The sequence below is a fragment of the Simochromis diagramma genome, unplaced genomic scaffold, assembly GCF_900408965.1.
Source record: "Simochromis diagramma unplaced genomic scaffold, fSimDia1.1 OVJJ01000816.1, whole genome shotgun sequence".
NCBI classification, from domain to species: domain Eukaryota; kingdom Metazoa; phylum Chordata; class Actinopteri; order Cichliformes; family Cichlidae; genus Simochromis; species Simochromis diagramma.
In genome coordinates this window covers 2,290,175-2,299,517 of record NW_024386908.1, presented here as the reverse complement: position 1 = coordinate 2,299,517, position 9,343 = coordinate 2,290,175, and positions in this window count along the sequence as shown.

Below are 9,343 nucleotides of genomic sequence, written 5' to 3'. Positions count from 1 at the left end.
TCGTTGTCAACGCTAGGCTTTTCCCATCATTTCCCAGAGACAGCATCACTCACGTCTTTTGAGAACAGCTTGGTGGAGGGGATAGCATCCAAAAAGGCAAGGAGTGTCCAAATATTAAAGAATGCATGAAATTGATCATTTTTTAAAAAGGTATGCAACAGGAACACAGCATTTGCTAACTAACAAAAAAACATAGTTTCTATGGCAAGTTTGCATCAGCTTGTAGGTGTGAGATTTTTAGCACATAATCTGGGGTCAAGCACACACTCAGTGTCAGTGTGTTTGACCCAGGAGTGTCTGAAGTGTTGATGCTCTATAAGGTCAAAAGTCAGGCGAAGAGTGACGACTGAGCTATTCTACCAAAGGCCCCTTTAAAAACAGTCTAAAAGCAGGGAGGGTCTACACAAATCCATTTGTCGTAGTTTTTATTTGACAAATTTTAGCATTTTTTCCACTGATATTTATTATTCGCTTTATTTGAGTCACTACTTGCTGCTGTGCATTACCCCAAGAGGATCAATACATTGTTGTATAATTGTTTAAATCCCTCTTCTACCAGCTGTGTGCAGAAAAGATACAATATATCACAAAAGGCTCTCTGAGAGATTACTTAAGTATTCAGTAGGAAATAAGACAGTAACGGCAAAATAAGCACTTTGCACTGAAAAAAATATGGATAGATGTGCAACTGAAGCAAGAGCCCACATGTAAAGATTTAGTAAGATTTAGAATTGAGTCAGCGTTGGGCGTGTTGCAACACGACATGCCAAACTGATTAGTTTGCTGTTGTGTGGATCTTTATTTCTGCCTCTTAAAGGTATTACTGCAATCTGCATTTCTGTCTGTCTGAAATATACAGTATGGGGCTATCCATAATTCACCTTCTATACTGTATCTGTGGGTGTTTTTATCATCATCTGCTTTGAAATGGCTCTCCATATACTCTGTCAAGGGGATCAGACAAACTGAAAAGATAATTGCAGACCGTTTGCAACAGCTACTAGCCACCATAGCACAGCTTTCTTTACATACAATGAAGGAATGCAGCCTGTCTGAAGCATCAGATGGGCAATGACAGGATGAGCGGAAACCACCTGGATCTTAAACTTAACCCACAAGGTCACCTTTCTTCATTTTTCTCCTACTGTGGCTTGTAAAAAAGGAAAAAAATGTGGGTTAGTGCTTCACCAGACCTGATTTATCCAGACCGAATGGTTAACCTAAGCTAAACATCAACAGCAATTACTTCCTAATTGGTAAAGTGTTTGAGAGTTTCTGGGTGTGGAACAATGGAAACAATATCAGTTGTTCTCAGTAATGTTCCTTTCACTTTAAAGATAATTTCAGATTTAATAGAGACTTAATTATATGGTATCAAAATACACAACATACAATTTGTTAGTTTGGCATTTGCAATATGTAAGTATTCGAGAGATAATAAGTAAGAGCTGTTAAGAAACAAAACAAACAAAGCAACTATATCCCAGGTGCAGGGAAACAGCTAACCCTCGGGCAGTTTGTTTTCAGTGTCTTGCTTATAAACCTCCACTCTCATCACTACCAGACCTCACACCTCACTCCCACCCACCAAAACCTTATTATAAAACACCGTATCTAAAACAAGGCTAGAAGAGCACAGCTGAACTTTGTTAGAGAGCTAAAGGTAATCTAATAGCATAACTGAAATGATTTATGCTAAGCTAACTAGCATCCTCATCATAGAGTTCTCCAGGCAGAACCTTTGCCCTTAAGATGCCATAAATTTAAGATGCCAATTATAGAAAGTTTAGTAGATAAATAAAAGAAAAAATAAACAAGATTTAACCTAATGCGCTAATTAATCAGGTACAATGTTTACCACCTTCAGTGTACCTTTAGACAATTATGTAACTTTATAACTTATAATATATAAATATAGCAGTTGTCCAGTTTTTTTATTTCATTTTTTAAGTTTTGCTATAGGTGGTGCCAAACGCTTTTAGCATGCTAATATTTGATCGCTTCCAAAAGGTTAAGCTAATAGGAGTGCAAAGTAAATATTTGTTTATGAACTAAAGTTATATTGAAGCAGACGACTCTAGATGAAGCATTAAGGCATCACTAAAGTTACTACAAATTAGTCAACATTGAACAGGGATTTTTGTCCTCTATTTCATGGCAATACATGCATAAAAAAATGTTGAGTCATTTCTTTTGAAATCCTTTATGTCTCAGGGGTTTTAGAGGAAAAGTCAGGGGATCACCAAAGTAATTAGGATTCATCCTCTGGGTACCTTGGATATCTGTACAGAAATTTCATGGCAAGTCATCCAACAGTTTTTGAGACACTTAACTCTGAACCAAAATACTTCCATCCCTGGAGCCCGCCACTATCTCTCTTGTTAAATCTGTGCACTAACTCTGCTCCCACTCTATATGATAAGCTAATCACTCAGCACTTAAGCTTTGTGAAAATTTGGATATTTTTTAATGTATAGCACGATGACTGATCCAAACTGCCAGAGACTTTTCTGTAACTTTTGAATCCCATGATTTCAAACTTTCCATCCAACTTTGTCAGCCACTCCTCAAATCAATTTACAGCGTAAAATAACCTGCAGAACAGGAAAAATTGGACTTCAACTGTCCAATTCCAGCGGCCCTTAATTGGCTTCCCCTCCTTGTCAATATCAGTGTAAAACTTTTAAAAGTTGCACGGATGGTGGTGAGGATTTAAGCTTTGAAAGTTGCCTACAGACAGCATTTTGCTCCAAAGCCCCAGAGACTGTGATTCACAGCCTGGTCTCCATCTCAGCCATTATGGTCACGTCTTTTTTACGGGCATGGGGGTGTCGGTTACAGACACACAGGCAGACTGACTGATTTAGCTCTTTAGATTTGTGTGGAATTAGTCACAGTGGAGGGCTAGCCAGGCCAGTGGGGAGTTTAAGACATTGTGGGGGAAAGAGAAAGCCTGGAGTGGGCGGGCTTCTTTTCTTTCTAGTTTTACGACCCCTCAGGTTTCCACCTGTGCTGACATGGCTGAGGTTTTACAATAGTCCTGAAAGAGTTACAAGCAGCCGGGTAGAAATTCCAGACTTCTTTCTTTTTTCTTTTTTTACCCCCCTTTTCTTTTTTCTCTCTCTCTTTTACTGGAAGGGTGGGGTGGGGGCTGTAGTTATTGTGGAGCATTTGTCAGGCAGCCAGTTGCAGAGGCAGGGCCAACTGGTGATTTATGGTAACATCTGCAAGATGCAAAGCTCTTGTATATGCTTTTAATCATACAAAGAGCTAGAGATTGAAAAGAGATGGGCTGATGGAGGTTTATGGAGTCCATGCTGGGATTCACACTGATGGCAACGCGTGTGAACGTCTCACACGGCCAGGGGATTTCTCCAGCTCAGTGTTTCCAGGCTGAATTTGGCACTGGTGTGTTTTTGCCAAGCAAGTGCTGTTTCTCTTGTCTGATACGGTCAGTAGATTCACTGCAGGCTTGAAGATAATCTGCAATGATTGAAATGTTTGGCTACATAAAAGGATAACCCAAATGGACAGCCAGGAAAGGTGAAAACCTTCCAAGAAAACAGCACTACACAAATCTCTCTGGATTCATCTGTCAGCAGTTGAGAAGTCAGAGTGAGTGTGACCTTACATACCAACAATCCAGGGTCACCTCATTTTTTAAATCTGTATTCTAGTATCGACGAAGCATATATAATCCTGGAAAAACAGCTCAGCAGTCGTAAATTTCAGACACCAATCCCTGAGCAGCTTTCCTGAACTTCATAACAGAGGAATAATCATTTCTATGAGCCGCCCGTAGCTATTTAATATAATAAACATCTGTCTGCATGTCACCACATCTGGTAATAATGAAAGCAAATTAGCTACAAAATTCAGGGTGTCTGGCAGTTTGATAAGAACATGGCATGCTAAATTCATTTTCTTGGCTCAGACCCTGGGGGGTCGAGAGCAACGATGACCTGAGGAGCTGAACCTAGATCGGCATGCGACTGCTATTGTGTATACAGTAGAGTCTGAAAATGGAGATCAGAGTCTGATCTGAGACCAGGATTAGTGAGCTCTAATGTTTGTCTGCCAGTCATTGGTGGTCTGGAGGAACAGTCAGCTTCCTGTCTCGTTTCTCTGGACACAGAATCAAAGAGGGGAAATTATTCTGCAATCTGGCGGGTGTTTCCCCCGGCTGGAAATGGGAAGGTTGTCACTGACTGCTGGAGACTTCTGGATACACAGTCTTGTTTTTTTTTTTTGTTAGAGTGGGAACCTTCCATGCCTCAGTCGCTTGTTAGGCCACAAATTGTTTTTTGGTTGCAGCAATTTCAGAGACTTTAGGAGTAAATAAACCATTCTGAGGGGAATTACATCCACCCACTTAATTGTAACATGCATAGTGTAAAACCTTGCTTTCAAGAGGCAGATCACATATTGTTGATAAGAAGACTTGAATCCACCAGACCAGCTGTAAAATACTAAAGTGGAGTTAAAGTTATTCCCTCTGTTACAGGAAAGGACCCTCGAGCACAGCAGTTGGGGTGAAAAAAACCCCTTGAGGATTTCTTGCTGTCAGCAGACTTTAATCTGAGCTTTTTAACATAATTCTTGCAGGATTTTATAGGTTGTGAAAAAGGTTGTTTTCCATCAGCCTAGCTGGCCTATCTCGTCACCAGCCAAAGATATATACTGAAAACTCCAGTGAGATAGATGCGGATATTCCATCAGCTGTATTTAGCAGGTAGAAAATGGTGGCTTTTAATAATAATCAAAAACTATTTATCAAAGATGGATGAAGCCACAGCGATAGAACCCACTGGCTTGTGGACCACAAAATTGCCCCAAGCATTTTGGATATGAACATTTTGGTGTTTAGGGGCCAGAAATTAGGAAAAGGTCCAGTAGTAGGCTATCGGCTAACGTCCGTTAGCTTGGTTTTGGAATGTGAGCGCATAGACTGTATGGGTGCGTTTCAAACATACCAGCCAATTTCCTATTCATAAAATACTGAGAAGATTTTCTATTTGTACTCTATTGACTACACAGAAAGTGTGTCTACCAACACCACAAATATGATTGGGAGATTGAGGACGGTGAGTTTGGTTAATCAAGGCAGTGTCTAATGGAAACCTAGCAGCTGCCAGCACTCACTTGTTACCTAAAGCAGCATGGCTTGCTATGTGGTTAATTGTACTAACAGACCTCTCAGGTCTGTGGTCCATTTTGGATAAGTGAAATTTGATTATATGTATCTATTTCATAGCAACAATTAGCAGTAATAAGTGTTGGATGTGTACACTTTATTGTACTTTGTTAACCGAGCTTGTTTCAATTAACTGATTACTTAGTGCTACATCCTCAAAAAAAAAAAAAAGACTGGCAAGAGGCTAATTTCCCAGTTGAAACGTGAAGTCCAAAAACTAAAGGTGATGTCACAGCAGCTAAGTCTAACTTTAGTAATTTTCTATATTTTATTTCTGCTCTGTGATTTAACATGGAGCCAACAGATGGGCACACTTTTAAAGCCAGCATGGTAAACTCTGAATCTGCTGGAAAGGTTTTATATGTCTGTCATGCATGGCTTGGGAATGCTTTGGGATACCCCAGGATGAACTGGAAAGTGTTGCTAAGAGGGGGAGAGGGACTTCTGGAATACCTTGGCTCGTGCACCTCCCCCGTGACCTGACTTTCGGTAACTGGAAGACAACAAATAGATGGATGATGACTGTATACTGTATCAATCATGATTTGTGTTTTCATTTTCTACAGAGATCTAAAAGATCTCTAGACAGGAATATCTGTAATGTTCTGCAAAACACAAAGCCCGTTGTGTACCACGGTCAACATGGGTGCACCAGGGCCAGCGTGGAAGCTACTAACTGAAATATGTTACTTTACAATGCAAAAGATTTCTACTGTTTATGCACAGATTTTGCAACAAAAGACAAAGCAAAAGTTGCCAAGATAACTCTCCAGATTTCCAAACTTCTCTTCTAAAGTACTTCTAAGTATTGTGCAGTGTTTGGGTATCTGATGCACATTCATAGTCATAAATCTACCATTCAAACTAGATTTTTTTTCCCTTTCTACTTCTTCTTCTTTTTCTTCACCACTACATCTCCTGAAAGTACATTTTCTCTTCTGTTCCAACATCTGTTTATGAATGCCTTACATACAGCACCAGATCACCATATATCATCGAGCTCACGCAAAGGTTTGACTATTTACTTGCAAAACAATACAATGTGACACTCCTATAAATATCACCACATTTTGTCGAACAAGAAGTGTAATCAGAATCCACTGAGTTTATCATTTATCACTCCCCAGTCCCACTTTATCCATGCTTCAGGCCGTGTTTGTGAGAAGTCCTTTTGTGAAGTGAACTAGCTCGGCTCTGCGCTGACTTTAGATTATTAGACAAAAGTGGACCAGTCCTTGAATGTTGCTTCAGCAGCAAAAGCACGGCAGCTGCTTCCCAGGTGTTTGGATGTGTGTGGCTCCACCATCTTGTCTTAATCGCAGCCTCCTCGAAGAACTGGCAAGACTTCCAACAAACCCCCTCATTCCTTTAGACTGGGGTAAAAGCATACAAACCAGACCAGCGTAGCCAACAGCCAGGTGTACTTAAACATTAGTCAACCAGAAGGATGAGAGAGAAATAACACATCCTATGAAAGCAAGAGTCTACATCAGTGTTTCCATACACAAACCGAGTGCATGAATCCAAAGAACTTTACGGTGAACATGACTACAAGAAAAGCAGTCAGTTTCACTGCTTTCCTCTACAATGCTTTTCACACAGTAGACCGAGTGCAAGACTAAAGTTACTGCTCCTGAATAGGGGATCTGATTAAATCCTCTTCCAAACTGCCGGCACCACCATCGTGAATCTGCCGTTTCATAAACACACAGCTCCACTGTGGCAGCCAGGGAGCCGCAAGACAAGTTCCAAGTGCAAGTTTCAACAGCTAGCCCGGTGCACAAGCACACCTTTTTTCCTCATGTTGAAGAGGAGAGGCCTGAAACAACAAACCGCCAGGCAAGAAGGGCTGGGGGGATTAGGGGAGGGGGATGAGTCATCCAGCAAACAGAGAGTCTAGTATGGAGTAAGGTATATTGTGCCATACTGTTCTAACGGCAGTTTGTGGGTTTAATGCAAATTACATGTTGTTACTTAGTTATAAGCACCGTTATTTAAAGAGCTATTATTAATGATAGGCTACTGGCCCCTATCATAGTTTCTGCTGGTTTATCTTTTTGTATGACATTAACACTTTGTTTTCCTTGATACTTTGCCTGCTAAGCTGAGGGTGGAGGGGTATTAACAACATTTCGGACTTACAAGATTTATTCGTGTGGTGCAGGATGGGTCTCTTCAGTATCCAGACATAAAAACGTATAAGCCAATAAAAAGTAAGCAAAAGGCCAGTATTCTTCCAGTGACACATGCCGTCGTCTCGTTTCAATATTTATTAGCTCTGACTCTAATACAGTCCGCTCATGCAGGATTTATGGCCCCGCATTGATCTTCTTTGTTTGCTTTTTGGCTACGTAGAGCGACAGAGGGATTTTGAGAATTCTCATACATTTCGGTTTTTTTGAGCAGTCCACCAAAAAACCAACAGCATGTAGCCCCATGGTGATGACACTGTGAGTAAATTGAATGGCGATTGGTTTAAAAGTTGGCTTGAACATGAAAGCAAACCACAGTGGAGTTGACTACAAAGAAGGATAAAAAAAAACAAAACAAAACGCCATCAAAGATCAAACAGGCACACACGAGAAGCATGGAGAATGGCTGCTGTCGGCAGTTTTGGTTGTTGTTTCTAACACTCAGTTTCACTCTGACACAAAGAAGGGTTTTCTTTTGGCAAAATATGACTTCTGCCCTTTCTGTGGTATGCCACAAATCCAAAGTATCAGCGACAACCGAAGAGCAGCCCACCTCGTGGGTTCAAGGCTCACTTTGATACACAGCTACAACACATAGATACTGGTCTGCAAAGCTTTGTTAGCATCTGTTACCAGCTTACAATCACAATGGGCTCAACTATGCTGAAAACATTCCTCTGAGAATCTGGTTCATATTGACATGACGGCATCATACAGTTAATGCAGATTTGCATCCCTGTTGCACCATATCCCGAAGTTTCTCTTTTGGATTGAGATCTGGTAACCATGGAAACCATTTTATTAACAGTGAGCTTATTTTTTTCAAGAGGCCAATTTGAGCTTTGTGCATCTTGCTGGAAGCACCATTGGAAGATGGATGCACTGTGGTCATAAAGGGATAGACATGGTCAGCAATACTCAGGCTTTTGTGTCTAAATGGGTTTAACTCTTCAAACCCGACGGGTTAGGGTTTGAAGCAGTAGTGGCAACTCCAGGCCTCAAGGGCCGGTGTCCTGCAGGTTTTAGATCTCACCCTGGGTCAACACCCATCCATCCATCCATCTTCTTCCACTTTATCTGGGGCTGGGTCGCGGGGGCAGCAGCCTAAGCAGAGAAGCCCAGACCTCCCTCTCCCCAGCCACCTCCTCCAGCTTATCCGGGGGAACACCAAGGCGTTCCCAGGCCACCCGAGAGATATAATCTCTCCAGCGTGTCCTGGGTCTTCCCCGGGGCCTCCTCCCGGTGGGACATGCCCTCACCCGGGAGGCGCCCAGGAGGCATCCTTGTCAGATGCCCACAAGGAACCACCTCATCTGGCTCCTTTGGATGTGGAGGAGCAGCGGCTCTACTCTGAGCCCCTCCCGGATGGCTGAACTTCTTACCTTATCTCTAATGGAGAGGCCAGCCACCCTTCGGAGGAAGCCCATTTCCGCCGCTTGTATCCGCGATCTCGTTCTTTCGGTCACTACCCACAGCTCATGGCCATAGGTGAGGGTAGGGACGTAGATCGACCGGTAAATTGAGAGCTTCGCTTTTACACTCAGCTCCCTCTTCACCACGACGGACCGGTGCAGCGTCCGCATCACCAATCCATCTGTTGATCTCCGGCTCCCTTCTCCCATCACTCGCAAACAAGACCCTGAGATACTTGAACTCCTCCACTTGGGGCAGGAACTCATCCCCGACCCGGAGTGGGCACTCCACTCTTTTCTGGCTGAGAACCATGGCCTCAGATTTGGGTCAACACACCTGAATCAAATGATTAGTTCATCACCAGGCCTCTGGAGAGTTTCGAGACATGTTGAGGAGGTAATTTAGCCATTTAAATCAGCTGTGTTGGATCAATCATAGATCTAAAACCTGCAGGACACCGGCCCTTGAGGCCTGGAGTTGCCCACCCCTGATTTAAAGGGTTAAATGGTGCTGAGTAGGTACAAAGGGGCTCAAAGCGTGCCAA